The sequence below is a fragment of the Pleurodeles waltl genome, chromosome 8 (genome assembly GCF_031143425.1).
Source record: "Pleurodeles waltl isolate 20211129_DDA chromosome 8, aPleWal1.hap1.20221129, whole genome shotgun sequence".
Taxonomy (NCBI): domain Eukaryota; kingdom Metazoa; phylum Chordata; class Amphibia; order Caudata; family Salamandridae; genus Pleurodeles; species Pleurodeles waltl.
The window spans coordinates 436974751-437001522 of record NC_090447.1 but is presented as its reverse complement, the minus strand read 5'-3'; the positions used below and the strand labels follow the sequence as shown (position 1 = coordinate 437001522).

Below are 26772 nucleotides of genomic sequence, written 5' to 3'. Positions count from 1 at the left end.
CCATCATTATGATTCAGATGCCTTAAATAAAGCAGCTTAAACTACAACAAAAATGTCAGACCCCACAAAGAACAGAATAAGCCAGCATTCTCTATTTGACACCATGATCTCTGGCGGGAATTATTTCTTGACCAATATTCACATTTCAAAAAGAGGATTTCACCTTCTCCATTTTGCTGGTTATTGAGCCTATTCTTTATGGGTACACCAACATTGTAAATATAGTTAATGCCTTTATAAATGACCAAAACTACTCACTCTAGTTCCTAGGATATAAAAACACTACTAGTCACATGAAAACAGAAAAATCACATTTGACATTCACACTTCGATTAATAAAACATATTTGAAATGGCGGCAACAAAAGCATTTTCAAGTAGCTCAGCTCCAGGGTAGGCTTCAAACGAAAACTACTGCAGTACTTGACATGCAAACTGACAGAATCCGCTGTGTGTGGGTGAAACTTAAAAAGAAAACTAAGGCATTTCTGGCGAAAGGGTTAAGATCTACTTAATGCAAAACACCTCAAATGGTAACATCCAGAAAAAAACAGAAGAAAAGATGCAGGAGGCAAAATCAGAGTGAAAGAGTGATAACGTCAGGGGGAGAGGGCAAAGGAGGTGGCGTACAGCTGGTGCAAATCTAACTCGGGGGTCCAGCAGGCATTATGTCTTAACTGTTACTGAAACAGGAAAGAAAGACCCAAACAAGCTAACAGAAAATTGATTGCACAGTGAACTCCGACGGCACCAATCATAGCAGCATCTCTGCTATCTCATCCTTGTTATGAGACCCAAAAGGTAAAACATGGCAATCTTTTGCCCTTTTTCCCCCGGTTCTTCGAAGCAAGTTAGCAATCATCTTACACCTCCCACCCAGTAGCTTTACATTTATCATCCAAAAAGCTTGCACAACATTTTTTGCAAATAAAGGCAATTTCTACCTAAAAAGTAGCGGTTGAACGCTGGTGGCAAAGACTGATGCTGCTGTGAGAGCAGAAGTCTTCTTCAGGAGGTAGGCAACATGTAAGGATGCAGGGCACTACAATCACTTGAAGACAGAGGAGATTATAAATTCATCCCAATAGGTCAACTGCTGTTTTAGAGTCTTATAATCCGCAAGGCTAGACTGACACGGACCTATGGCACCAAGGAACCAAAGACTCACAAGATGTCTGCAGAACATCTGTCCTTGAAAAGTGGCAGTAGAGTAATCTCGAGTCTGTATAGTTTGATGCTAAAACGTGTTAAACCGCTGTTAATCTATTTCAGAGACAAATAGTCCCTGAAAATTGGGAGGGAGATCGAAGATAACTATTGGGCAATAGTGACAAGACACGTAGCAACAGTCTCTAGGTAAAAAAGTGTTTCAAGCTGATTGAACTATCTTACCAAATGTACCCAACTCAGACAGGGGCCTAACGCAGGCCCCTGCCATGCAGGAGGGCCCCCAGCACTTCAGGGGCCCCACATTTAGCCTTAAGACCAATGAATATTTGTGAGATACGGGAAACTAAAGGGTCCCCTTCACATTCTTCTGAAGGTCCCATCATTTTGCTTTACCCACTGGGCTCGGATAGGCCTGCATGTTATAACTGGCATGCACCTGGGCTTTCCTTTCCACTGTCATTTGGAAGAAACCTATTTTATGTACATGGCTTGTCAGTGTCCATACTAGGGCCATTCTGGGAAGAAGTGCAGGAACACAGCAGCCACTGTTGGGACTTTCTGGGTAAACTCAGTCGGCAACACAGGAGGGCTGTTTGTGGATTTTGCCATCATATTGGTGAACACATTTTATTTATTAATCGGATTCAACACAAGCCCCTAAACATTTTTTTTGGAGTAGTTTCAGTAGACGGGCATCTGCTGAAATAATGTCATTGATGTTATTGACCTAGTTATCACTAGGTCATGGCCCCTGACACAATGGCTACATGGTAGAAAATCCCATGGGAGTTTAGCAACATTTGCCCCTTCCACTTTCCCCAGAAAAGGCCAACCAAAGTAGAAATCAAAATTGGTAAGAATATGTAAGTTAATGCTGTAGTTGATCACACACAAGACGCAGGTTCAGCAATTACTCACACCCAGTTGTAAACATCAACCTCTGTGGTGGGACGTAATAAGGGGAGGTACGAACATAATCTGGGCTAAGAATGTATACGTTGTTCTAAGTGAGATGGAGCAAGGATATGATATACCACAATTTTCCGAAATATTTCAAAATGAACTGAAGGTAAAAAACACTGGAACTGGTGGAGAAAAGGAAGGCTCTTGGTTGGAGTAGTTAATTTTTAAATACATCTGCGATTATTATGTAAAGTGTAAACGAGAGCTTAATGTGCCTACAAACAATTGTAATTATCATTGTTGAAATGATGCGTCAAGCTCGTGCATGATTTCTTAATGCACAGGTCTGCAATGTGAGCGGCCCACGAACGAACCCACATGTTAATTTTTATTTTATACAACACAGCTGAGATGATTGTAAATAATGATTTATTGCGTGATGGTTAAAAAATAAAAAGGAAATGTATACAATTTGTTAAAGGAAAAAGTGGCGGAATTAATTATGCATACATTGTCTACAACAATGAAACACCCTTACTATAGATCTGCCTAATATTTGGAGCAATGCAAAAAGGAGCTACATGAATTGGGTAGGTTAATTGGACTACACAGACATTTATGAAAATTCATCATTATTTGCATCACATTATATTTGGCCCCGTGACAAACAATAGGCAAGATTATGGAACACATACTTAGCATTAATAGCAACAATTAATTATTGTTGTCCAATAATCAAACATAAAATGGCATGGTATAAATTAAGAATATTTGTGCCATGTTATCATTTCACTTTTCATCGTACTATTAGGGTTCTAGGCACACTTGGGAAGCTGACACTGGGCACAAATTAGAAAAGAATAGAGTGTGTGTATATTCCAAAAGTCATAGGTGCGTATAATGATCCAATGGGATAAGGGCCTATGACCAGAATAGTAGTGCTGAACGAAGATGAAAGGAATCGATGCATACTACTATAGACCAAATGTGGAGATGCTTAATTCGAGTTCTGATGAAAATGTCCATTTTTGTTAAAGCTTTATTTTATTTAAGTAACAAAATACACGTTCCACATGCAGCCCACACATACAGACCCATTTGGACCAGCACTCTTTTTAAGACTTTCTATATTTTATAATGGCACGTATCGATTCCTTTCATCTTAATTTCACTTGCCATAATAACTTAAAAGGCACATATCTGATGTATGCAGACTATAAGCACATTCTTGTTGATATTTACAGGCAGAATCACCTTCTGCTCCTGAAGTAATAATTTTCATAAAAGTTAACTGGAAATGGATGAAACTGAATCAACTTGTTTAAATTAGGGGTGGGGATAACTCGGTAATTCCTTGTAGCATAATCACACAGAATTACCTAAACATTCGGTCAGATTTTGCGGAACTATGCGACAATTTTAATTCTGAATATTTAGAGTTATTTTCTTAGAGCAAAAAATGTCCCCTCTTGTCCAAAATGCATGCGAGGATGGTTTTGCTGTAATAAATAGCGGTAAATGCAACAGAACATGAGTAGCGAGCACAATCAGCACCTTGCGCTCGCTAAATGTGCACTTTGGTTTTCCCCCAACTTACTCCCGGCACTTAGCGCTAGTTTCTTAGTGTAGGAGGCTGGCCTGGTTTGTAGTGGGTACCCTAGGTACCTACACCTTATACCAGGTCCAGCTATCCCTTATTAGTGAAATGTAGTAGTGTTCTAGCAGCTTGGCCCTATGTAGGTAGCTATAGCAGAGCAGCTTAGGCTGAACTAGGAAACATGCAAAGCTCCTGCAATACCACTTATATCATATAGGTGCTATATCATAAGAAAGACAATACTCAGTGTTAGTAAAAATAAAGGTAGTTTATTTGGGTGAACAAGGCCAAATGGACAGTCTGGGTCGAAGGGGTCCATCACCTGTGCTCCGGGGAGCACCCTGGTCATCAGGAGAGGAGTCCCAGAGAACAGTTCTTCGTCTCAGAAGGTGCCTGCTGGAGCAGGGAAGTGACTCCGTCACTCCACAGGAGATTCCTTCGGTCCTTCTGGTGCAGGGTGAAGACAGGGAGTCCTCAGAGCGTGCACACCTCGGAAACTGTTGCAGTTCCTGGCTGGAGCTGAAGTTGCCGAGTCACAGTAGCCTTCTTGGATACTTTGTTGCAGTTCCAATGGTTCCTGGTGCAGTCTGCGGTTGATCCGATGGTCAGAGGATGAAGCAGGAGTTGCGGAGGATTCCTGGTGGAAACTTGCAAGCCAAACCTGAAGAGGAACCCACAGGAGAGACCCTAAATAGCCCTGAGAGGGGGATGGCTACCTATCCAGGTATGCACCTATCAGGAGGGGTCTCAGACGCCACCTGCTGGCACTGGCCTCTCAGAGATCTCCAGAGTGTCCCCACACCTTGGAAAACAAGATGGCTAACGCCAGGGACACACTGGAGGAGCTCTGGGCACCACCCCTAGGGTGGTGACGGACAGTGGAGTGGTCACTCCCCTTTCCTTTGTTCAGTTTCACACCAGAGCAGGGACTGGCGGTCCCTGAACCAGTGTAGACTGGTTTATGCAAGGAGGGCACCATCTGTGCCTTTCAAAGCATTTACAGAGGCTCTGGGAGGCTATCCCTCCCAAGCCCGTAACACATTTTTTCCAAAAGGAGAAGGTGTAACACCCTCCTCCCAAAGGAAATGCTTTGTTCTGCCTTCCTGGGACTGAGCTGCTCAGACCCCTGGAGGGCAGAACCCTGTCTGTGAGGTGGCAGCAGCTGTAGCTGCAGTGCAAGCCTCAGACATCTGGTTTGGCAGTACTGGGGGTCCATTGTGGAGCCCCCAGGATGCATGGGATTGCCCCCCCCCCCCCAATACCAGATTTGGAATGGGGGACAATTCCATGATCTTAGACACCTTACATGGCCATATTCGTAGTTTCCATTGTGAAGCTACATATAGGTATTTACCTATATGTAGTGCACGTGTGTAATGGTGTCCCCACACTCACGAAGTCCAGGGAATTGTCCCTGGACAGCATGGGGGCACCTTTGCTAGTGCAAGGGTGCCCTCACACTTAGTAACTTTGCACCTAGACCTCAGTAAATGAAGGTTAGACATATAGGTGACCACCAAGACTCGTAATGAGGGCCTAATTCGCAAATAGGAACATTCTTTATTTTAAACTTACTAATGACTTACCAGTGGCCCTAGATCCCTGAAAATGGAAATATTTTGCTAGAAAAATATTAAGAATGGAATGCTTTACCATATAGATCCAGCCACACCACCACTTTCAGTTTTTGAAAAAACAAATTATATTGAAGAAATATCTTGGGAGATAAATTTCTTAATCAACTGTAATTTGTGAAATATATGTATTTATATGAACATATATTATATTAGATGTTTACTTTGGTTCTTTGGTTGATCTGTTTATGGGTGACTCAGATTGTTAAACCATTAAATTGTCTTGCCTCTCACTTAGGCAGAGAATAGATGTACCATAGCAAGCTTGATTTATTTTAGCATTGTTTCTGCACCTTTGCTGTACTGGTTAGAACTTGAAATCATAGTTCACTATAGACTTGCAAGGACATTCGATCTTTCGAAAGGATTGATCTCTCTTTGTCTCGACCAAGGAGTGAACCTCTTCTAAATAAAGTATAACTTTCAGTTTTTATTAATGTGGGAATTGAACTTCCAAGAAAACTGGATTCTTAGCATCAGCAAAGAAGCTTTAAACTACTTTCTCACACCGGGTCATTTCTGAGTTCCTGCCAAAACAGCATTAACTCATGGGGCTTAAAATCACCAAGACAGTTGTCAGAAGGAACCAAGCCCAGGACTCCTTTTCTGGCTATTGCCTAGATATTACATCTCAGATGACCATGAGAACTATCAATTATATTCCATGAGAACCAGCCTTTCGACTAACAAACTGCAACCTGCAGGCGAAAGGGTTCATGCTAGCCAAATCAAATTCTCTGAGGTAATCTTGGAAACAAATGTGGCTTGACCCCAACAAAATAAAATACAAGGATGCCTGCTGAATGCAAAACAATCTAAATTGGACTGACTTTCCACTATTTCAAAGAATAAACAGCTTTTGCAGAGGCAGGTTGGAAGATTCATAGTAACACTGTTCCAAAAATGCAGTCACAAATGTCTGCTGTCACGCCATCCAAATCAGCAAAACTGCACCTCGTAAAAGGTGTATCTTTCATCTGTCATGGTCAACAACAGGAAACAATGCCTCACTATCATCAGACAAGCAGTCAGGCAAGTGTACCAGTTATGCTGATGAGTGATTGTGTAAAAAGATCTGTTGAGGATATAATAGAGAAAATATTAGCTAACGAAATGAAAGTGATTTTAGTTTTGATCATTAAAGATGTGAGCTTTCTGAAATTGGTTTGAATACCGTTATAAGGTACAGGTCACGTACGGTGCATGTGCTGCATATATTGTTGAGATGTTTCGGGCTGAGTATATTAAATGCTGAGTTAGCATCTGATCTGCTCGTAACAACCTGTGGTGCTTTTAATGAGCTGCAAACTGAGAATCTCTTGAAGACACTAATACCTGGACCATCGCCACGTACATTTGGGCCAACTCTATGAATAGCAGAAAGCCATATTTAAGTACAAAATCATTTATTTCAACACTCAGGAAGCACCCATTTTGCGATTTCTGAACAGTAATTGAAGAATACTGGCACCGCTTTACATTTGATGTTACATGTAGTTGGCGCTCAACAGCGACCAATATATTTCTTTTACTTATTTTTAAAGAGTCCTTTATTACTCATTTTATGAAGGCAAACCATGATGTTCCTGAGAGTTACTAATATTTTTTATGCACTGCTTTGCCTCATTCATACATTTGCAACAGATGATGATCCTCTGACATCCAACCATCATTCCAGGCAAACCCTTCAATAGAAATGTGCTAGAAATAGTTACTACCCGACTCCAGAGCAGCCTACAGTGTGCCACAACGGAACTGAGATGCATCAAAGACGACCTGATCCAGCTAGTGTACAGTCTTCCACACATCTGTCAATACCAATCTGCCCTCCGTAGTGACTAAACATCAAGTAGACTGACATCAAATGAATGACCTCTTTCCTCCACAACATATGAGAAAACACTTGCAAGGGAGTTCTAACTTAACAAAGAATCCTCCTATCTCTTTGCTCACAGTTCAGTCTTTAACCTTATTCTCTTTAACAGACTTCTGGCTGCCATTACCATGTCAACCTCAAATTCCACTTGTATGCCACATACTGCCAAATACACTTCTCCCGGATATAAAGATAGTAAATCAGTGTATGAATGCTGTTATGTAATCTCCTACTGAATAAGACAAAACTAGCCACAAATGAACACTAAAAACATTTGTAGGTATGTAAATCCTACCTGCCCACATAGCCCAGGGTTCTCGTCTGCCTCACCTCCCACAAGTCCCATTCATCAAGGCGGTTTATCTTGAGGTCAACTTTGATTAAAACTTTAGCTTGGCTGCTGAACCGACAAAATCGTTGAATCTATAATATTAAGGTTAATGTTACTAAAAAGTTACTACCCATTTTATGCTGTCAAGAAAGGGTTTCTGTGATTGCGACCTATGGCCCGCCCACTCACTAACACATCCATGCTGTATCACTTCCAGACAGTAAGCCCACCACACTGTAAAATCAATCTCAATCCTTTTCTCGATCTGTATTTCTGAGAAAATGCTTAGGGGGAAGTGCCTGGTCTGAAACAACCTACATGCAAAGCATCAAATAATGTTAGCGCATCATTGAATTCTTTAAGCATATTAAAGCCTATCTCTCCTGCCAAGTTTTTGCTGATCAGTGGCAGTTCAGGTGCATATCAAAAACTCGGACATCACCAGAAATACTCCTGTGCTCTTAAAGAAACCTGATGCTATGAGTCACAAATCGTTTCAAGTCTTCTCTAGTTCATCAGTATAGTTCGGCATTCTCCCCCTCGCCCCCCAAAACTACAGGCACAGGATGGTTGTAGGAGGCTGGACTGGCTTGTAGTGAGTACCAAGGGGTACTTGCACCTTGCACCAGGCCCAGTTATCCCTTATTAGTGTATAGGGTGTCTAGCAGCTTAGGCTGATAGATAATGGTAGCTTAGCAGAGCAGCTTAGGCTGAACTAGGAGACGTGTGAAGCTACTACAGTACCACTTAGTGTCATATGCACAATATCATAAGAAAACACAATACACAGTTATACTAAAAATAAAGGTACTTTATTTTTATGACAATATGCCAAAGTATCTTAGAGTGTACCCTCAGTGAGAGGATAGGAAATATACACAAGATATATATACACAATAGCAAAAATATGCAGTATAGTCTTAGAAAACAGTGCAAACAATGTATAGTTACAATAGGATGCAATGGGGAAACATAGGGATAGGGGCAACACAAACCATATACTCCAAAAGTGGAATGTGAACCACGAATGGACCCCAAACCTATGTGACCTTGTAGAGGGTCGCTGGGACTATTAGAAAATAGTGAGAGTTAGAAAAATAACCCTCCCCAAGACCCTGAAAAGTGAGTGCAAAGTGCACCAAAGTTCCCCTAAGGACAAAATAGTCGTGTTAGAGGGAGAATGCAAGGAAAACACAAATCAGCAATGCAACAACGATGGATTCCTGTCTGAAGGTACCTGTGGAACAAGGGGACCAAGTCCAAAAGTCACAAGCAGCTCGGAGATGGGCAGATGCCCAAGAAATGCCAGCGGTTGGTGCAAAGAAGCTCTTTCTAGGCTGAAGAACTGTGAATACTGCAGGAACGACAAGGGCTAGAGACTTCCCCTTTGGAGGATGGATCCCCCACGCCTTGGAGAGTCGTGCAGAAGTGTTTTCCCGCCGGATGGACGCCAACAAGCCTTGCTACACGCAAATCGTGCGTTTGGCGTTTTTGGACGCTGCTGGGGCCCAGGAGGGACCAGAAGGTCGCAAATTGGACCTGCAGAGAGAGGGGACGTCGAGCAAGACAAAGAGCCCTCACTGAAGCAGGTAGCACCCGGAGAAGTGCCAGAAACAGGCACTACGAGGATGCGTGAAACGGTGCTCGCCGAAGTTGCACAAAGGAGTCCCACGTCGCCGGAGACCAACTTAGAAAGTCGTGCAATGCAGGTTAGAGTGCCGTGGACCCAGGCTTGGCTGTGCACACAGGATTTCCGCCGGAAGTGCACAGGGGCCGGAGAAGCTTGCAAAGTCGCGGTTCCCAGCAATGCAGCCCAGCGAGGTGAGGCAAGGACTTACCTCCACCAAACTTGGGCTGAAGAGTCACTGGACTGTGGGGGTCACTTGGACGGTGTCGCTGGATTCGAGGGACCTCGCTCGTCGTGCTGAGAGGAGACCCAAGGGACCGGAGATGCAGCTTTTTGGTGCCTGCGGTTGCAGGGGGAAGATTCCGTCGACCCACGGGAGATTTCTTCGGAGCTTCTGGTGCAGAGAGGAGGCAGGCTACCCCCACAGCATGCACAAGCAGGAAAACAGTCGAGAAGGCGGCAGGATCAGCGTTACAGAGTTGCAGTAGTCGTCTTTGCTACTATGTTGCAGGTTTGCAGGCTTCCAGCGCGGTCAGCGGTCGATTCCTTATCAGAAGGTGAAGAGGGAGATGCAGAGGAACTCGGCTGAGCTCATGCATTCGTTATCTAAAGTTTCCCCAGAGACAGAGACCCTAAATAGCCAGAAAAGAGGGTTTGGCTACCTAGGAGAGAGGAAAGGCTACTAACACCTGAAGGAGCCTATCACAAGGAGTCTCTGACGTCACCTGGTGGCACTGGCCACTCAGAGCAGTCCAGTGTGCCAGCAGCACCTCTGTTTCCAAGATGGCAGAGGTCTGGAGCACACTGGAGGAGCTCTGGACACCTCCCAGGGGAGGTGCAGGTCAGGGGAGTGGTCACTCCCCTTTCCTTTGTCCAGTTTCGCGCCAGAGCAGGGGCTAAGGGGTCCCTGAACCGGTGTAGACTGGCTTATGCAGAATTGGGCACATCTGTGCCCAACAAAGCATTTCCAGAGGCTGGGGGAGGCTACTCCTCCCCTGCCTTCACACCATTTTCCAAAGGGAGAGGGTGTCACACCCTCTCTCAGAGGAAGTTCTTTGTTCTGCCATCCTGGGCCAGGCCTGGCTGGACCCCAGGAGGGCAGATGCCTGTCTGAGGGGTTGGCAGCAGCAGCAGCTGCAGTGAAACCCCAGGAAGGGCAGTCTGGCAGTACCAGGGTCTGTGCTACAGACCACTGGGATCATGGAATTGTACCAACAATGCCAGGATGGCATAGAGGGGGCAATTCCATGATCATAGACATGTTACATGGCCATATTCGGAGTTACCATGGTGAAGCTACATATAGGTAGTGACCTATATGTAGTGCACGCGTGTAATGGTGTCCCCGCACTCACAAAGTTCAGTGAATTGGCTCTGAACAATGTGGGGGCACCTTGGCTAGTGCCAGGGTGCCCTCACACTAAGTAACTTTGCACCTAACCTTTACCAGGTAAAGGTTAGACATATAGGTGACTTATAAGTTACTTAAGTGCAGTGTAAAATGGCTGTGAAATAACGTGGACGTTATTTCACTCAGGCTGCAGTGGCAGGCCTGTGTAAGAATTGTCAGAGCTCCCTATGGGTGGCAAAAGAAATGCTGCAGCCCATAGGGATCTCCTGGAACCCCAATACCCTGGGTACCTCAGTACCATATACTAGGGAATTATAAGGGTGTTCCAGTAAGCCAATGTAAATTGGTAAAAATGGTCACTAGCCTGTCAGTGACAATTTGGAAGTAATGAGAGAGCATAACCACTGAGGTTCTGGTTAGCAGAGCCTCAGTGAGACAGTTAGGCACCACACAGGGAACATATACATGCACACCTATGAGCACTGGGGCCCTGTGTGACAGGGTCCCAGTGACACATACATATAGGCCACAAACCTATGAGCACTGGGGTCCTGACCAGCAGGATCCCAGTGACACATAACAACCATACTGAAAACATAGTGTTTTCACTATGAGCACTGAGGCCTGGCTATCAGGATCCCAGTGAGACAGTGAAAACAGTGACAAACATCCTGACATACACTCACAAACAGGCCAAAAGTGGGGGTAACAAGGCTAGAAAGAGGCTACCTTCTCACACAACCCCCCCCCAAACGAAGGACAATAAGGCTAACCTTGGCCAGTTGAGACTTTATTGTCTAAGTGGTGATAAGTAGAGAGTAGCTCTGCAATAGACTGGTTACTCCCTTTATCATCCACTATATGGTTACTTCCCTGTGGGGATGTAAACCACCCTGTTTGAAGTTTTTTAGCTAACCAACAATGTGAAGATGTATTTTCAGAGTTTCTATCAGTAAGTTTTAGTTTAGAGCAGTGGGAATTATCCACTGAACCTATTTGTAATGATGGAAATGCCAGACAGGGATGCTGTCTCAGTAAAGCCATAGCTGGACAAAAACTTTGTCCATTTGGCTGGAAGAGAGAACAGGGATGCTGTTTCTCTTGAGTTGGAGCAGGGCAGGGATGCTGTCCTATGAGCTCCACACTAGGGCAGGGATGCTGTCCTAAGAGTTGTGAGGCAGTACAGGGTTTCTGCACTAAAGTTTCTCTGGGAGGGTTGGAGGGATGCTCCATGTTAACTAAAATGGTGCTCTTTTTGTCACCAATGTTAGTTATCCCACAGAGAGGTACTTCTACCTCAGGGAGTCCAGCTATGCCAGCTGATGATTCCCTTGGAACAGGTGCCACCCCAGGAGAGGTTTCTCCCACCACAGGAATAGTATCCTGAATGGTAGGGTGGTTAGGGGATACTGTGATACCCTTTTTACCTGTTGATGGAGAGGGATCCTGAGTTTTCAGGCCTTCTCTCCTTTGCTTTTTCATTTCACTTGAAATGAGAGGGAACAATTCCTCAGGGATGCCCAGCATGGCTGCATGGGCATAAAACTCTACATCAGCCCAACCTGAGGCCTCTAGGTCATTACCTAAGAGACAGTCTACAGGTAAGCTAGGTGATACCACCACCTGCTTAGGGCCAGTAACTCCACCCCAACTAAACTGAATTATAGCTAAGGGAAGAAACTTAGTGGAGTTATGGACATCAATAATTTTATACTGTTGTCCAATGATGTGTTGTTCAGGAGGCACTAGGTTTTCAGTCACCAAAGTGAAACTGGCACCTGTGTCCCTGTAGGCCAAGGCCTCAACACCATTTATTGAAACTGTCTGCCTGTACTTATCCATTGTAAGGGGACAAGCAGCCAGTGTGGCAAGGCCAATGCCACTAGGTGTGACAGAAACTGTCTTGGGACTGATTACATCAGTTTCCACTATGGACCCATAAGTGAACCCAACTACACCCTTTGCTTGACTGTTGCCAGCAGTCCCACCACTAGTACCACTACTGCTAGGGGCACTAGAGCTTGATGTATTAGTGGTGGTAGGCTCAGGGGGTTTACCTGGACAGGACTTATCCCCTGGCCTATGGCCTCTGTTTTTACACACAAAGCACCAAGGCTTTTTAATGTGAGTGCTAGAGAGAGATATACTTGTTTTTCCTTCTCTCCTCATGGGTCATAAGATAAAAAAAGGATGATATCACAAACGGGCGAACCTAAAGAATTGTCTCTTAAACTAACCCAACACAGCACTGTGGAGTAAACACATGTGGCACGCAACAAAAAGTGATCTCACACATGCAAATACCAGTTTCAAAAGAACCCATCAACCAATTTGCACATTCCAAAACAATGCTTATTATAATAAAATCAGCCACACCAGGGAGTAGATGCTGAGAATTTGAGAATTTGAAATGTTCAGAAGAAAATTATCTCAAATATGGTTAAATAAATAAATGTATTTCATTTGCTGGAAGGATTTACATCTTGCAGCACTACACAAATTATACAACAAAACATGGTACTCATACAACTTCATAAAAAGATGAAATCACCTCTCTCTGTGCTTCTACAAGGAACTATATGGAACATCCGTGCAGAAGGCAGAACAGAAGCAAATGGAAGGATGGACAGCTGAAAGGCAACACAAAAGTTTCCCCCATCCCTAAAGGGGCTTACAGGATGATAAATCGTGGCATTGTGTAATTGCCGAAATACATTCTACGTCCAAGTGCAGAACAGGCACAACCAGAGCAAGCCACTGCCCTAAATTTAGCATTCACCAACGTAAACCCAAAAGTCATGCACATGACGTCCATTCAAATGTTTTCCTCACTTGTTTCAAATTTGATTAATGTTTGCATCACCAGGCCATGCTGCAGGTAATGGAATGTTTCTGCTATTAAATTCCATCAGGACTAAATATTTTAAATCCCACGATTTTCATTAAATCACGTTATCATTCAGAAAAGTATGTTCTCATTCAATGCATATATAATCTGACTTGGCGGTCAGAAAACAACACTACACTTATTTCCCATTGCATCACTGTGGGTTTCTTCTGTAAACAAAAGGGTGTTGTCAGGTATATAACTAAGGACATCTTCAGTAGCTAGAACTCTGGCACCATAGAGATTTAATTGTTTACGTTACCTACACAATTTTATAGAACATATTTTTATGCCATGCAGGATGGCTATCCCGAAGAGAGATGGGAAAAGTATGAGTCAGGAGGCAGGAAAACTAAAAGAGAAGATAAAATAACAAAGACATGAAAGATGAGGCCCAGCCAATGCAATTCTTGAACAGGGTTATTTTCAGGTGTTTTTCGGCAGAAGGAAATGGTTGTGTAGGAAAAGTCTGGATAAAACAAGTTTTAAAGAGTCTAGCTCTCTGACTGCTAAAAAAAAAAAAACCTTCATGCACGTCTGAGGTACGTCATGACAAACGTGCACTTCTGATAGAAATCAAGAGCAAAACACTTGTTGGCAGCTGCTGATTGATTTTAGAGTAGAGGTCATGATGAGGCTCTTGTCTTGCACACTTCGAATTCAGTTCTGCATGAAATGGGTAGCCAATGGAAATGTTTTAGAGCAAGAGTGATGTGATCTCTTTTCCTGCTCCCCGGATGGTTCTCTCCTCAAACCATATTTGGGAGCAGCCATAACTCTGGTGAACTTTTTTCTACCAGAAAGTGTGAGGGGAATTGTACTGTTACTGGCCAGAAAATACATTTTATTCTTACTTGTTTGGTTACTTACTCAACCTGGGCTGAAACTATTTTATAAACTTAGGTAATTTCTAAGACAATGTCTTATAGACATTGCAAAAAGAGATTATAAGTATTTATACATATATATTTGTGGATTACAGATACACACATCATTTCTTAGGAAGGACCAAAATAAAGTGTGTTAAGCAAAAGAGCATTGGTCATCGTTTGAAAAGCTATGACAGTCTTTGAGACATATCAGGATAATCCCAAACTGGAGATCGAGGCACTTAAAAGATCAAGCAGAACAATTATAGCCGAGGCAAATTTCAAATTCCGTGAGATCACTATGGACTACAAATCTTTTTAAAACGAGGGCAATTTCTAATATTAGTTAATTAAAATTGATCATAATGTGTACATAAACGCAATATATAATTGGTTTTGCAATTCATCATTCTGTCTTAAAACGAACAAAGCTCAGAAATATTTAGCTTGAGCTACTTCGGTGCACCTTCTTAAAGCTACTTAAGCTTTGATGCCAAGGTAGGTGTGAAAATGACTCCAACGTTTCTGGCATGTTTAACTGTGTTTCGTGAGAGCTCAGTAGGCCATGTATAAATGACAGACTGACCTGGAAGGTAGCCAATGTTAAGAAATGCTGTCTTTTGGCGGTTGAGTGCTAAATTGCTTGTTTACACCCAGGGCTGATAGAAAGCTTGTTTGTTCTAGATATGAACTGGACAGACTGAATGGGACCAGCAGGTCTCACCACCTGTAAAATGTAGACTTTAGACTTACTGTGCATGTGCCAAGTGCTGGAACCAAACCACAAAGGATGCTGTTTTTTTTCTTTTTCAGGTCAGGCTCTTAATTGTTTGGCGTGTACAAGGTATGCAAATGATTCAAGCGTTTCCAGTAACAAGCAGAACAGGCTGACGCCACGTTCGCTTCACTGGGTAAAGTGCCCTCACCAAAGTGGGGGGGCGTGGCCCGTTAGGGGTCGGGACCTCGGAGGCCCAGGGCTCACTCCCCCTTTCTTTTCTGCACCGGAAGGTGCACAGTGCTGGCCGGACTTCCGCCCCCGCGCCTCGCGAGGCGTTGGGGCAAAAGTACAGTAGGGGGCTCGACGTTGGCTCCTGGCCGGATCTGGCCACCGCAATCCGGTGGGGGGCTATTTAAGAGCCCCCCAAGAAGGCTAGTCCTTCTTACCTGTTGCGGCGGCCGGATTCACGAGGGGGCCTGCGATTGAGCCGCCCACCCTCTCCTTTAGTTAGGTTGTGAAGTGTAGCGGAAATTGAGATATAAATGTGACTAGAAACAACAGGGGGGGGGGGGTCCCCAAGGTTGGGCCCCCAGGAGGACACGTGGGATAGGATCCTGAAGTTCTGAGCCAACCAGCGGATGTACACACCAGATCAGGGGGAAAGAGAGCTCAGATCCCTGGGGGGGTGGGGAGGGTACATGGGGCTCCAGCTCTTGGCTGCCCCGATACACCTCATGTCTGATTGGTGTTTGGAGGGGGGGGCGGAACCCGAAATATGAGGACAAGGTACGTGTAGTCAGGGTAACCGCACCTCCTATGGATACAGGTGAGATATGGGTCACCTGTGTGGTCCAATGGTGGTTCAGGACAGGAAGGGATCCTGTCAGATTTGATTTATGGTCACTAAACTCATGACATGTAAATATGAAAATATTGATGGAATGAATAATCTTTTACACTTGTTATAACTTGTAAGATGTTTTTTTAAATGTTTTTGATAATAAAAATCACTTCCAACGAGTTAAGTTTGTCGGTCTGTGTATTTCTGGTGGGGGGAGTGTGGGCTGTCTGGAGACCTCCGGACCCTAATGTGCTTCGTGTGGGAAGGCAAGGCGAGACAGCTGCTTAAATAACTGAATCAGTGAAGCCCTAACAAAGACGGAAAGGAAAGACATTAAATTCGAAGTGCATTCAACAAAGCCCAGTCAAAAGAACAGTCTATTTGCTCTTGACAATTTTAAAGGAAAGTCTCTTTCACATGTTCTGAAACTGAATCCTAGGAGAGGGTTGTAGGTCAGAATAACGAGCAAAAAATATAGCACAGCCAAAATATTGTAGACAAAATATCGTTAGATAAAATATCGTCTACCACAATATTCTCAAGGTACGTCTGTATATGCAAGTATATATTTATTACTCTTAACTCCACACCTGCATACCTTGCACATATATAGAAAAAAGATACCTGTATGTTAAGTATGGTAAATGTATACTTACACATATATTTTTACAATTAAAATAATGCTACAGTCGAAATTTTGGATGCAATTCTCTAGTAGACTAGAGTAGGGGAGATATGATGAAAATAAACTAGTAGAAAACAACCACATTCTAATTTTCCTTACCCTCTATTTCCTGATATCTCGAAGCGCATACTTTTTCGTAATGAACGTTTCTTTGTCCTTTTAAATATTCCTAGAGTCGCACAAATGAAGTAATGTGTAGTAGTCCTTTCCCATGTTTTCAGTCCTACAAATCTACATCACAGTCCAATTATTGTCCTTTGTTTGATTATACTTCGAGAAATGATTTAGCTAAATAATGTTTGTAATTTCCTTCCTCTTCAGGACTGAATTTCCACTGAATTTGCTTCTACTGCACAGAGACAATGTTTGCTCTAGCGAGTGCAAACATTACCCATACTACGGCACTTGTAGAGATCAAAAGAGCAAAATCAGCACAACTATACGTATATGGTTCACACTGGGATGGCACTGAGCGACATAGGACGATGACACATCTTTGAGAAACTTCCCAGTCTCATGCCAGCCAGCCAACCAGAAGCTAGCCAATGAAGGATAGAAGAAATAGAAAATGAGAGACAATAACATTGCTAGCCTGAGGGAGAGGATGCAGGACTGCCAAAAGTCACAAAAAGAGGAGGGACTCACGAGTGACCACTATGTTGCAGATGGAGAGTGCATATAAGGAGCCTGGTGGCCTAGGACTCAAAGCAGATATGTCTGACCTTCTATACTTATACCATGCACACTACCTTTCAGTGTGGACCATAAGAAGCTACCAAAGAGACAGTAAGCAAGGAAGAGGATTGACAAAACTCCAAAGCAAGGAGTTCCTGAAGGTAGGACCATGGAGAAAGAAAAAGCTCTTCTGCCTTTGTAATGGAGTTGGAAACAAGGAACAACATACCCTTATCTTTACGTATTAAGCTACAAGCAGGAAATAAGCAAACTCCCTACTAATGAGGTGGGCGGGGCAAGATTACCAAGGTAACTAAATGTGAGCCGTCTAATTCTGAACTAGATTATATGCCCCACAGACAGTCAGTCAAGTGATTTTTTGGCCAGTGCGGTGTGCACTCTTTCACCCAGCTCCAAGATCGGGCTGATCAAAACATTCTGCACCCTTGACAAAAAATGAAGAGGACAGCAGATAAAGTTCAACGAATTACAGTAATCAGTGAGTGATATAATGTCTGTCCCCACCACTAACATAGTATGATGAATGGACAACATAGGATGAAGTATTCAATTTTATTTAAATAATGGAAACAATTACCACTCGGAGCTAATTTGAGAATTGAGGAAGAAGTCTGAGTTAAGGTACACTCCTAAGTTTTTAACTTTAACAGATGTTGGACGTTGGTGGTCAAACAATTTGTGAGGAGAGGGGGAACAAAAGTTTGGTTCTTGCCTTTATTCCAAAAATAATGTGGTCTCTTTTGGCACTAATGCAGCTTAGATGGTTGTCCAACATCCAGGACTCAATGCTTATTAAAAAAAAAAACCTTTAGGTTTGCATTTATTGTAATCAAATAAACTTAACAATCAATGCAAACCACCATGTACAGGTGCCATACGATACATTTGATTTTTCAAAAGTGAAGGTTAATGCAGGGTGAGCAGTATTACATATACCAAATACGTAGGCCAATGTGACCATACACACATCAGGTCCACACTTAGCAGCCACAGCTTCTACGCGCAACATAGCTCTGTATACACTCTTGGCCCCAGTTCTCCCTGGCCTGAATCTGTGTCCAGGTCCTCATATTCATTAAAATTGTCCAGTATCAACCTTCAGGCTTCCACATCCTCTGCAGCCTTCTCGTCAAAGAGGGAAAGATGTAGAGTTTGTTCTTCCACTACCCCCCACCACTCAAGCATATCCTTGATCCATATTGCCACCCGTGCTGCAGGGATCCCATTCATCCGACGGCCTCCCTACATTTGGCCAGGGTAGGGCTAGCTGCAGGAACTTCTATGGGATCTTCCATACCCTGGGCCTCCCTACCATCCCCAGCAGGGAAACCCCAGGTGTTATAAGGATGGCAATACCCGTGTGGCCCCTTCAATTCTAGTCACCACCCCATCCCACCCAAAAGCCATGTACCTCATTGCACTGCCACGCCAGGTGTAAGAATGGGACACCCTTCTCTCCGCAGCACATACATTTTGCTGCCCTATTGTGATCTATTCTATTTAACTGGGATGGTATTGTATACGTGCGGTGCAAATAATTGAAGTGTAATAGTATAAACCTGTTATTACAGGAGACCGGTCTCACCAGTCCACAGGCACGGTTCCAGTCTGCATCCTCAAGGGGTTCCCCCAATCCCACCTCCCAGGCTGCCCTTGCTCTGTATGGGCACTTTATCATATTGCTTTTATGAGCCTTGTAGAAGACTGATATAAGGTTAATACCAGAGATACAATGCTTTGGTGCCGTGAACAAAGATATAGGAATGGAATGGATAGGAGAGAAAAAGAGAAAAAGAATAACATTAGCTCAAAACCCAAATACGGAACAATTATTTATTAATCTAAAGTGGGTCTTGGCCAAGGTTAAAACAACAAGGAGAGTGGGGAATGAGGTAATGCTCATTCACTCTCTGAATCGCATCAGAAAGCAAGGGGGGGGAACCACCTAGCAACCCCTTAAATAGGTCAACATGTTTAGCGTCTCAAGGGTCCATACGGATCCAGTGACGCTTCTTCAGGACCAGATAACTCAATACTTCTCCTTTATTTTAAATATAGACCTCAATCAGTCTAAAACTGTCAGCTTCAATGTCTGCGGTCACTTACAAAAGTCAACTGCACATCAGGCTAGTCACATGTAAAGGTCAACCGTCCCCCATTATGGATCAGGCTCCATAGGAAACCGATGGCAAACCTACCCTGAGGCCGCGTTCCTGCAAATAATCTTTCCATTCTCTGCCTATATCTTTGTTTACGGCACCAAAACTATGAGAAAAGATCTCCGGCAAAGAGCCCCCCTCGTGGGGTGCCCGTCAGACACTGCAGCGCTGGTCTGACAAGGAGCAGGCCCGATGATGAAGCATATCATCCATTTGGATGTGTGAGGGCTCTTGCTTCAAACAATAGGTCTTCCTTGTGTTCTCTTTTTCTATCTTGGAACAGTATATCTCTGATTATTAGTATTAGTATAGGGAGGTGATACACTGGACCATTAAATCTCCCTGTCCCTCACTTCTAATAGACTGTGATAAGGTGTCTGCCCTCTCACCACCCACTCATGAACTGAAAGGGCAATGGTGCTGATGGATAGGTACACATTATCTTCATCTCTGTGAAGTAAGGAAAACTTCACCCTGGTATAGGTCACCTGCCAAAAGACATCCACCCTCCCTCCATCATTCCATGTTGTGATCAATAGATCGAAATGGCTCAAGGTCCCAAAGGTGTAATTCTCTGTCAAAGGAAGCCCTATGCAGTAGCATCCTTACTACTGTCTCTCATAACTTTGCTGTATGCTTCACCAGGTAGGGAACCAGGACCTCAGAATGGCTCCCTCTCATCAATAGGTACACCAGTGTATGCCGCCCCCCCAGTACTGTCTCGCAAGAGCCCCTTCTTCCGATTGTGGGACTCTGTCAGCCACAGAGCAGCAAAACAATAGAGTTGCATGTCCGGGAGATCCAAGCCCCCTCTCCTCCATGTCTCACTTTAAGACCAACAAGGCTACCCTAATGGACTTTCCCACCCACACTAGAGAGATCAGTAAGCTATTTCATTTTTAAAACATTTGTGAGCTAAGTGGGAACAGCAAGTTCTGGACCAGACATAAAGATCCTAGGAGAAAGATCATCTTAGCGACTGTCGCCCTACCCATGACCAATAGGGATAACATATTCAAGAATGCAATCAACCCGGCTAGGCCCCCCAAAGTACTCTATTCACATTCAGGCACTGGTGTGCAGACACCATGTTCAAGACCATAATTCCTAAATATTGGAAGCTCTCTGTTTATCACCCAAGGTCAGGCATCTATTATAGCGGCATCAATGCCAGTCTCCCACAATGTCTTTCTGACATTAACTCACAGGCCAGAAATCATAACAAACTCCTCCATATATCTCAGCAACAAACGTACCGCCTCAATAGGTGAATGGACATAAATCAATGCGTCAATAGCATATAATGAAATGACGTGATTCGACTTTCCCAACCTTATACCCCCAAGGTTCCAGCTCCCTGCGCAGCGAATTCACCACAAGCTCAAGCGCCAAGGTAAACAGAAAGGAGACAGCTCTGTTGAGTGCCCTCTCTACCGCCCAGACCTCAGAGTCCTCACCTCCCACCCTGATATGAATGACGTACAGGGTTTGTATAAATCAGTTGTACCCAGTCTCTGAAGACTGGCCCGAATCCCATCCTCTGCAGCACAGCCATTAGATAATTCAATTTTACTGTGTCAAATGTCTTTTCCAGGTCCATCGACACCTGCGCCATGTCTCGGACTCAGTCTACTCATGCAGACTTGTGCGCCAAAGGTTAAGGGCTGTGCTAAATGCAGGCATAAACCCACACTGGACTTCATGGACCAGATAGCACACTACTACCCACAACGCGTCACCAGCAACTTACAGAGGACTTTGACATCGGAACTGATCATGGTGAGTGGTCTGTATGAGGAGGGGTCCTCGGAGTCCCCCTGGCTTTAACATGAGGCATATGATGCCCTTGCGCATGGTAGGGGTCAGCTTTCTGGCCTCCTATGCTTCCGAGAAGACCTCCAGAAGTTTCTCTGTCAGCATCGTGGAGTACGCCTGGAAGAATGGACATGGAAACCATTAGCTCCTGCAGATCAGTCCTCAATTCCTACAGTGTAAGGGCCCCTTCCAAATCGTGCACACTGTCTGGTGAGAGGCGTGGGAGGTCAATCCCTACGAGAAATGCCTCCAGAGAACCTGGCTGGTTGTCCTCGCTGGCCCGATAAACATCCCGAAAGTGCGTCACGAGGGTTGTCAAGATGTTGTGCTGGTTTGTCAACAATTGCCCTCCTAGTGCAAATGCAGTATGGGCGAGACCTCTTGCTCCCATTTCAATAACCAGGCTAAGAGCCAGCTTGACTTATCGCCCTCTCTATGCAAGCAATGCCAGTAGGTGGTAGGTGTGTGCTTGTCTAGAAATTCCCACAACTCCTACAGGGAGCGGTGGGTGCACATTACCTCTCCGCGTACAGCCACCAAGCTCACCTCACGCTTATGAAGACCCGTTTGTTGCCAGTCCTGAACCCCAATGTCTGTTTTTAAATGTCTTCCAACACCGCAGGCAGTCCCTGTGCAAATCCCCCCATTACTGCTTAAGGGCTACCCACTCAGTGGCTCTTGAGGCAGTGGTGCCCCAATTATTTGCCAAGTAATCCTGGAGCACGGTTGCTAATGTCTCGGCGCAAACCACATCCGTCAGGAGCTCGGGAGGCATATGCCAACACAGAACATTATGTGCATCCCCCCTCCACATTGTAAACGGAGCAGTACCAGCGCATGATTCAAGAGAAATCTTCCCAAATAGGTAACTGACTGCAGCTTATTGAGGTTCATTCCCGCAACTTGCAGGCAGTCCCAGTGGCTATTTGTACTGTGTCAGCGAGTGGCACGTATACTCCTGTGCTTGTGGGTGAAGGGTGCCAGCAGTCTAGAAACCCCAAATTCCGCATAACTTGGGTAAGGGACTGTGTCATCTGGGGGTTTGTGCCTAGCTTTGGTGCGTCCGGGTCCCCGTTCCCATCTAGAATACAACTGAAGTGTCCCGCCCACACCATTGGAGACCCCAGAGTGTCCTTGAGCAACTCATGTATTGTCCCATAATATTCTCTGTCATCAGTGTTAGTGCCATAAGTGTTTAGGATAGTGATGTCCTTACCACCCAACATGCCCTGAAAAAGCACAAAGTACCCCTCCACATCAGCCTCGCTATACACATGGTGAAATCGTATCGCGGATGCGACCCAAACAGCCACCCCTCTGGCACATGAAGAGTATGTCATTCAGTAGAGCTGCTCGCTATACATTTTTTGCTAACTTCTGAGCCTCATTTCCCATCAGATGTGTCTCCTGCAAAGAGGCTCTCTGGACCTGATTACGTCATAGGTATGAGTGAACCCTGTATCTTTTCATGCAACCCTTCAGCCCACTGACATTCCAAGTGATAATACTGGTACAGTCAGCCAGGAGATCTGCTTGTCCCCCACCTGAATCCGGACCATCCACCCCTAAGGGGAGACCAACAAACATTTTCCACAGGGGGAACTCTGCACCCTGAGCTAGTGCATGCGCTGTAACAGTAAACCAAACCCCGACAAAAACTAGGGGTTGGAATAACAAAAACGTTTACCACCCCCCATTCTAGACAAACCACTCATCAACACATTTGTGTGTTCGCCCATATCTTGTCTTGCTGTCAGTACTGGCAGCCTAATCCCTCCTCCCCCAAGTGAGGCCTACCACCTCATATGGAGAGGGGTCCCTAGTCCCCCTTTTTTAGACCAACGCAAACTGTCATATAGTAAACTGAATCAAGTTCCTCTTAAACCTGCACATATCCCCTGCAAATGGAATACTCAAACAAATCAAATATCTTCATGTCTACCAGGCGTGTGACTTATCTCCATGTCCATCGTTGGGACAGCCGAGTCACCCTCTGAGCTCAGCACCACCACGGAGGCAGCCACTGCCATGGTGCCATTGCCCTCAATGACACTCCTCGGGGACTACAGGCCTTCATATTCCCGGCCAGACCTATGCACAGGCTCATCTTACACCCTCCAATCTGGGCATTGTGAGTTCCAGTTCTCTCGGAGCACCCTTTTACTGTGGCACCTTATCCCATATCTTCAACTACCTCCAGACGTCCTCAGTGCATCAAAGAAGTGAGACGCCCTCTGAAAATTCCACACAGTCTGTCAGGATACAAGAGCGTGTATCAGAGATCCATGGCTTTCAGTTTCGTCTTGAGTTCCTGAAAGGATTTATGATGTCCCTGCACTTTGTGTGTGTATTCCGTGAATATGGGGATCTTATGGTTTTTGCATTGAGGCCATTTTTAGGTTCTTGGGATGCACAATGTATACAGTCTCGATCTCTGTAATTTAGGTCGTGACCCTTCTGCAGTGTAGACCTTATTGGACATCTTCCGCAGGTCCGCGTGAAGAAGATTCAAATTGATAGACAGCCTCTATTTTCTCCTCCAATCCCTGAATGGCTGCCAGGATGTCTGCTTGGGATGGCTCCTCCAGGGATGATGCCTTAATTGTGTCACTGTGAGAGCAATCCTGAAGTGTTTGTCTTTGGGAGGTTGGTGTTGAGGTGGCGTAATGCTCAATGGTGTTCTCCTGCTGGGGACTAGGGGGCCTTCCTTCCCCCATGTGGACTATGACGATCAGCACACCATGGTCACTCCACCAAGGGCCTAGTGTATTAATGTCCACTGCACACGGGGATCACCCTCCTTCCAGCTCCATACCCCATGGGTCCAAGCATTTTCTATGTTTTCCAGTCTCCTCAGAAGAATCCCTGATGTCAACCAGGTGCCCTTTTCCCCATCATCTGGCACCAGGCTCCCCACACTTCAGCTCGCCTCCTCTAGGGATCAGACACTGGCCTCCAGGATTCCATGCATGGTCCAGGCAGTCCAACAATGCCCCAATTATTGTGGGGCAAAAATGCCGGGGCTCCATCTCAATGCCCAACTGTTAGTGGTGCCTCATCATGGTGGGGAGCAAAACACAAAAGGTAGACGGAATGCTGAACCAATCAAACATTCACCCCAGTTACAGATCTGGGTTTAATCCATCAATTATTTTGCTCACCATGCCACCCCAGTTTGAACCCAGCCATATGTAAATCAGTCTTGACCATGTTCCTCATGGGAACAGTCCAGCCCGAACTGCCAGGCCAGGTCCTCCCTAGACCGGAAACAAGCATCCTGGGACCGGTTTCAGGGTTCCACCCTTCATCAGCCAGGCTAGCTTGAATCCAGTGGCATAGTGAGCCCATCATGGTGGGGAGGCACCTCTTGTGGTCCCCCCATGAGAGTCCCCTCCGCTCGCACTCACCGCCAGGCCCAGCCACACTGCACGTCCATAATCCAACACCACTGGAGCCCCACAAGTACCTAAACCAATAAGATAGGGGCGCCATGCCTAAAGGGGCAGAGCACCTTTATAGACTATCAAGTCAAACTTCCCCATAGGAATTCAATATTTCACATTCATAAACAACTGAGACCTCTCACTCAACCCTATACCAATCATTCAGCACATAATGGCATAATTGGTATTAAAGCTCTTTACAATCTGATACTTATGTGGTACTAATCTTTGTCTACACCGGGTGATAAACAGTGTGTTGAATAATTGTGATACGGTTGAGCAAGTGGTCTCAGTTGGTTATGAGTGTGAAACATTGAATTCCTAAAGGGGAAGTTTGACTTGATAGCTCCACCACAACCTCTAGGCCTGGCACTTTCACCTGGGTAGGCCCTGTCCTTCGGGAACTGTCACTCCTCAGCTTGTAGCTCCCTCCATCAGCATGATGTGCAGGTCAGCAAGAAGGGGAGGGGGGGGAGGACTGAATACTTTAAAGAACACTGTGCAACACTACCAGAGCTCAACTGTAATGTCCGCAGAAATGAACACAGGTGTATTAACCGTATAGGCCTATGAGGCTCTGCTAAAACGAGTACCTACAATGGACAGAAACCTACAAAATGACAGTCTTTGACACTATGATGGTAAGGAATATTGTTCTGAACAACTGTGGCCGACCTGTCAAAAACAATATGCTAATCCACAGTACTGAACGCTGTAGACCAAGTAAGCAGGACGTGCCTTTGTCCACCAAACTGAGTGTGTAGTTCCAAAACCAAACCAGCACAATAGCTGCCTCATAGATCAATCTAAAACCAAACTGTATAGGGGAGAGGCAGCAATTAGTGTTAAAGTGCTCAGAACCATTTTCTCCAGAATTTTAAGCAAGACATGCATAGTGGTCATAGACTGAGCACTGAATTAAATAAAAAAGCACATTAGGTTTCTGTAAAAGTAGGACAATCAACTTCCTTTTAAAATACCTACCACCTTGATAGACAGTTTATTGGATTACACAAAAGTTGGCCAAGATGGAGAGAAATTCTTTAGTAACAAGAAAAGACTTGGGAGCACAGGAGAATGAGTTAGTTTAAGTGTATTTAAGATGCTTTCAATTTTTAATTTTCTTGTAGCTTCCAAAGAAAAGATCAAAAAGGGTGAGTAAAACACCCTCTGTGCTTGTATTCACATTTTGCAAGGGCCACAGATGTCTGGCTGTCGTGGTCATATCATCTCATATTTTTTTTAATTGTATCCATTAAGAATTTAACTTGGTACACAAAGATTGGGGATGTGTAACCACCCGTTGTACAGTGTGTTTGATCCGTGACTGCAGAAATGCATTCCCAACAAACTCAATGCTAAAACTTGTTTTGCCTTTTAGATAGTGTGATCATAGTAGTTATGTCTTTATTTCATGAACTGCTCTCTTTAATTTTTTTTTAGAGAGGGCTATATGTCATTTTGTTCTGAGAATGCAGCAGCATTAAAGATCCATTTAGGTTATAACCTCTAGTTATCTCACTTTTTTTCTAAAAACTCCAGATTAAATCATGGGGAAGAAAATGACTGAACTCTTCATTTCCAGAGTATAGGTGCATTGTCCAGGGAAGTGTCACAGCCATTAAAAAGATTCTGAATGCTTAATTACATGATCAGCCACTGATGTATACTGCTGATTTCAAATATGTAAACTGGATCAAAAGCTCTTTCGACATGCAACTACTCAATCAAAACTGAGGAATCTACATTAACAAGATGCAGTAATATCCTGAATGCTGATATCAGAATGTCCCAAAAAATAACTTGAAGGTTACATCCCTTTAAAAACCTTGGTCTGTGAGTAATTGAAGCAAAACCAATATCTACTAGAGCAGGTAAAAAGCATCCAGAAAGAAGGTCAGAGACCCAACCAAGGGTTACGATTTCTCAGAATAATCTTTGGTGGTCATTTACCTCATCATGACCAGGAGGTTTTTCAGGCTTCCATATTCTGTCCTGTGAAGGATTTAGGACCTGATCCTACCACAAGAACAAACAGTAGTGAAGTTGAACACGCAAACAGTTTTTGCTGAGAACTCATTATCATCGCACTGAGATGTCACTGAGAAATCAAAATATATTGTAAGACAGGTCTTTTAACATCTCCTACTAAGGTAATGTAAAAGAGAGTA

At 44.4% G+C, this 26772-nt stretch overlaps 1 protein-coding gene across 37 annotated transcripts in view; it reads right to left on the bottom strand.

The window, feature by feature from the left end:
* Positions 1–26772, bottom strand: part of INPP4A (inositol polyphosphate-4-phosphatase type I A) — a 997999-nt gene that overhangs the window by 803417 nt on the left and 167810 nt on the right. The window lies entirely within an intron of this gene.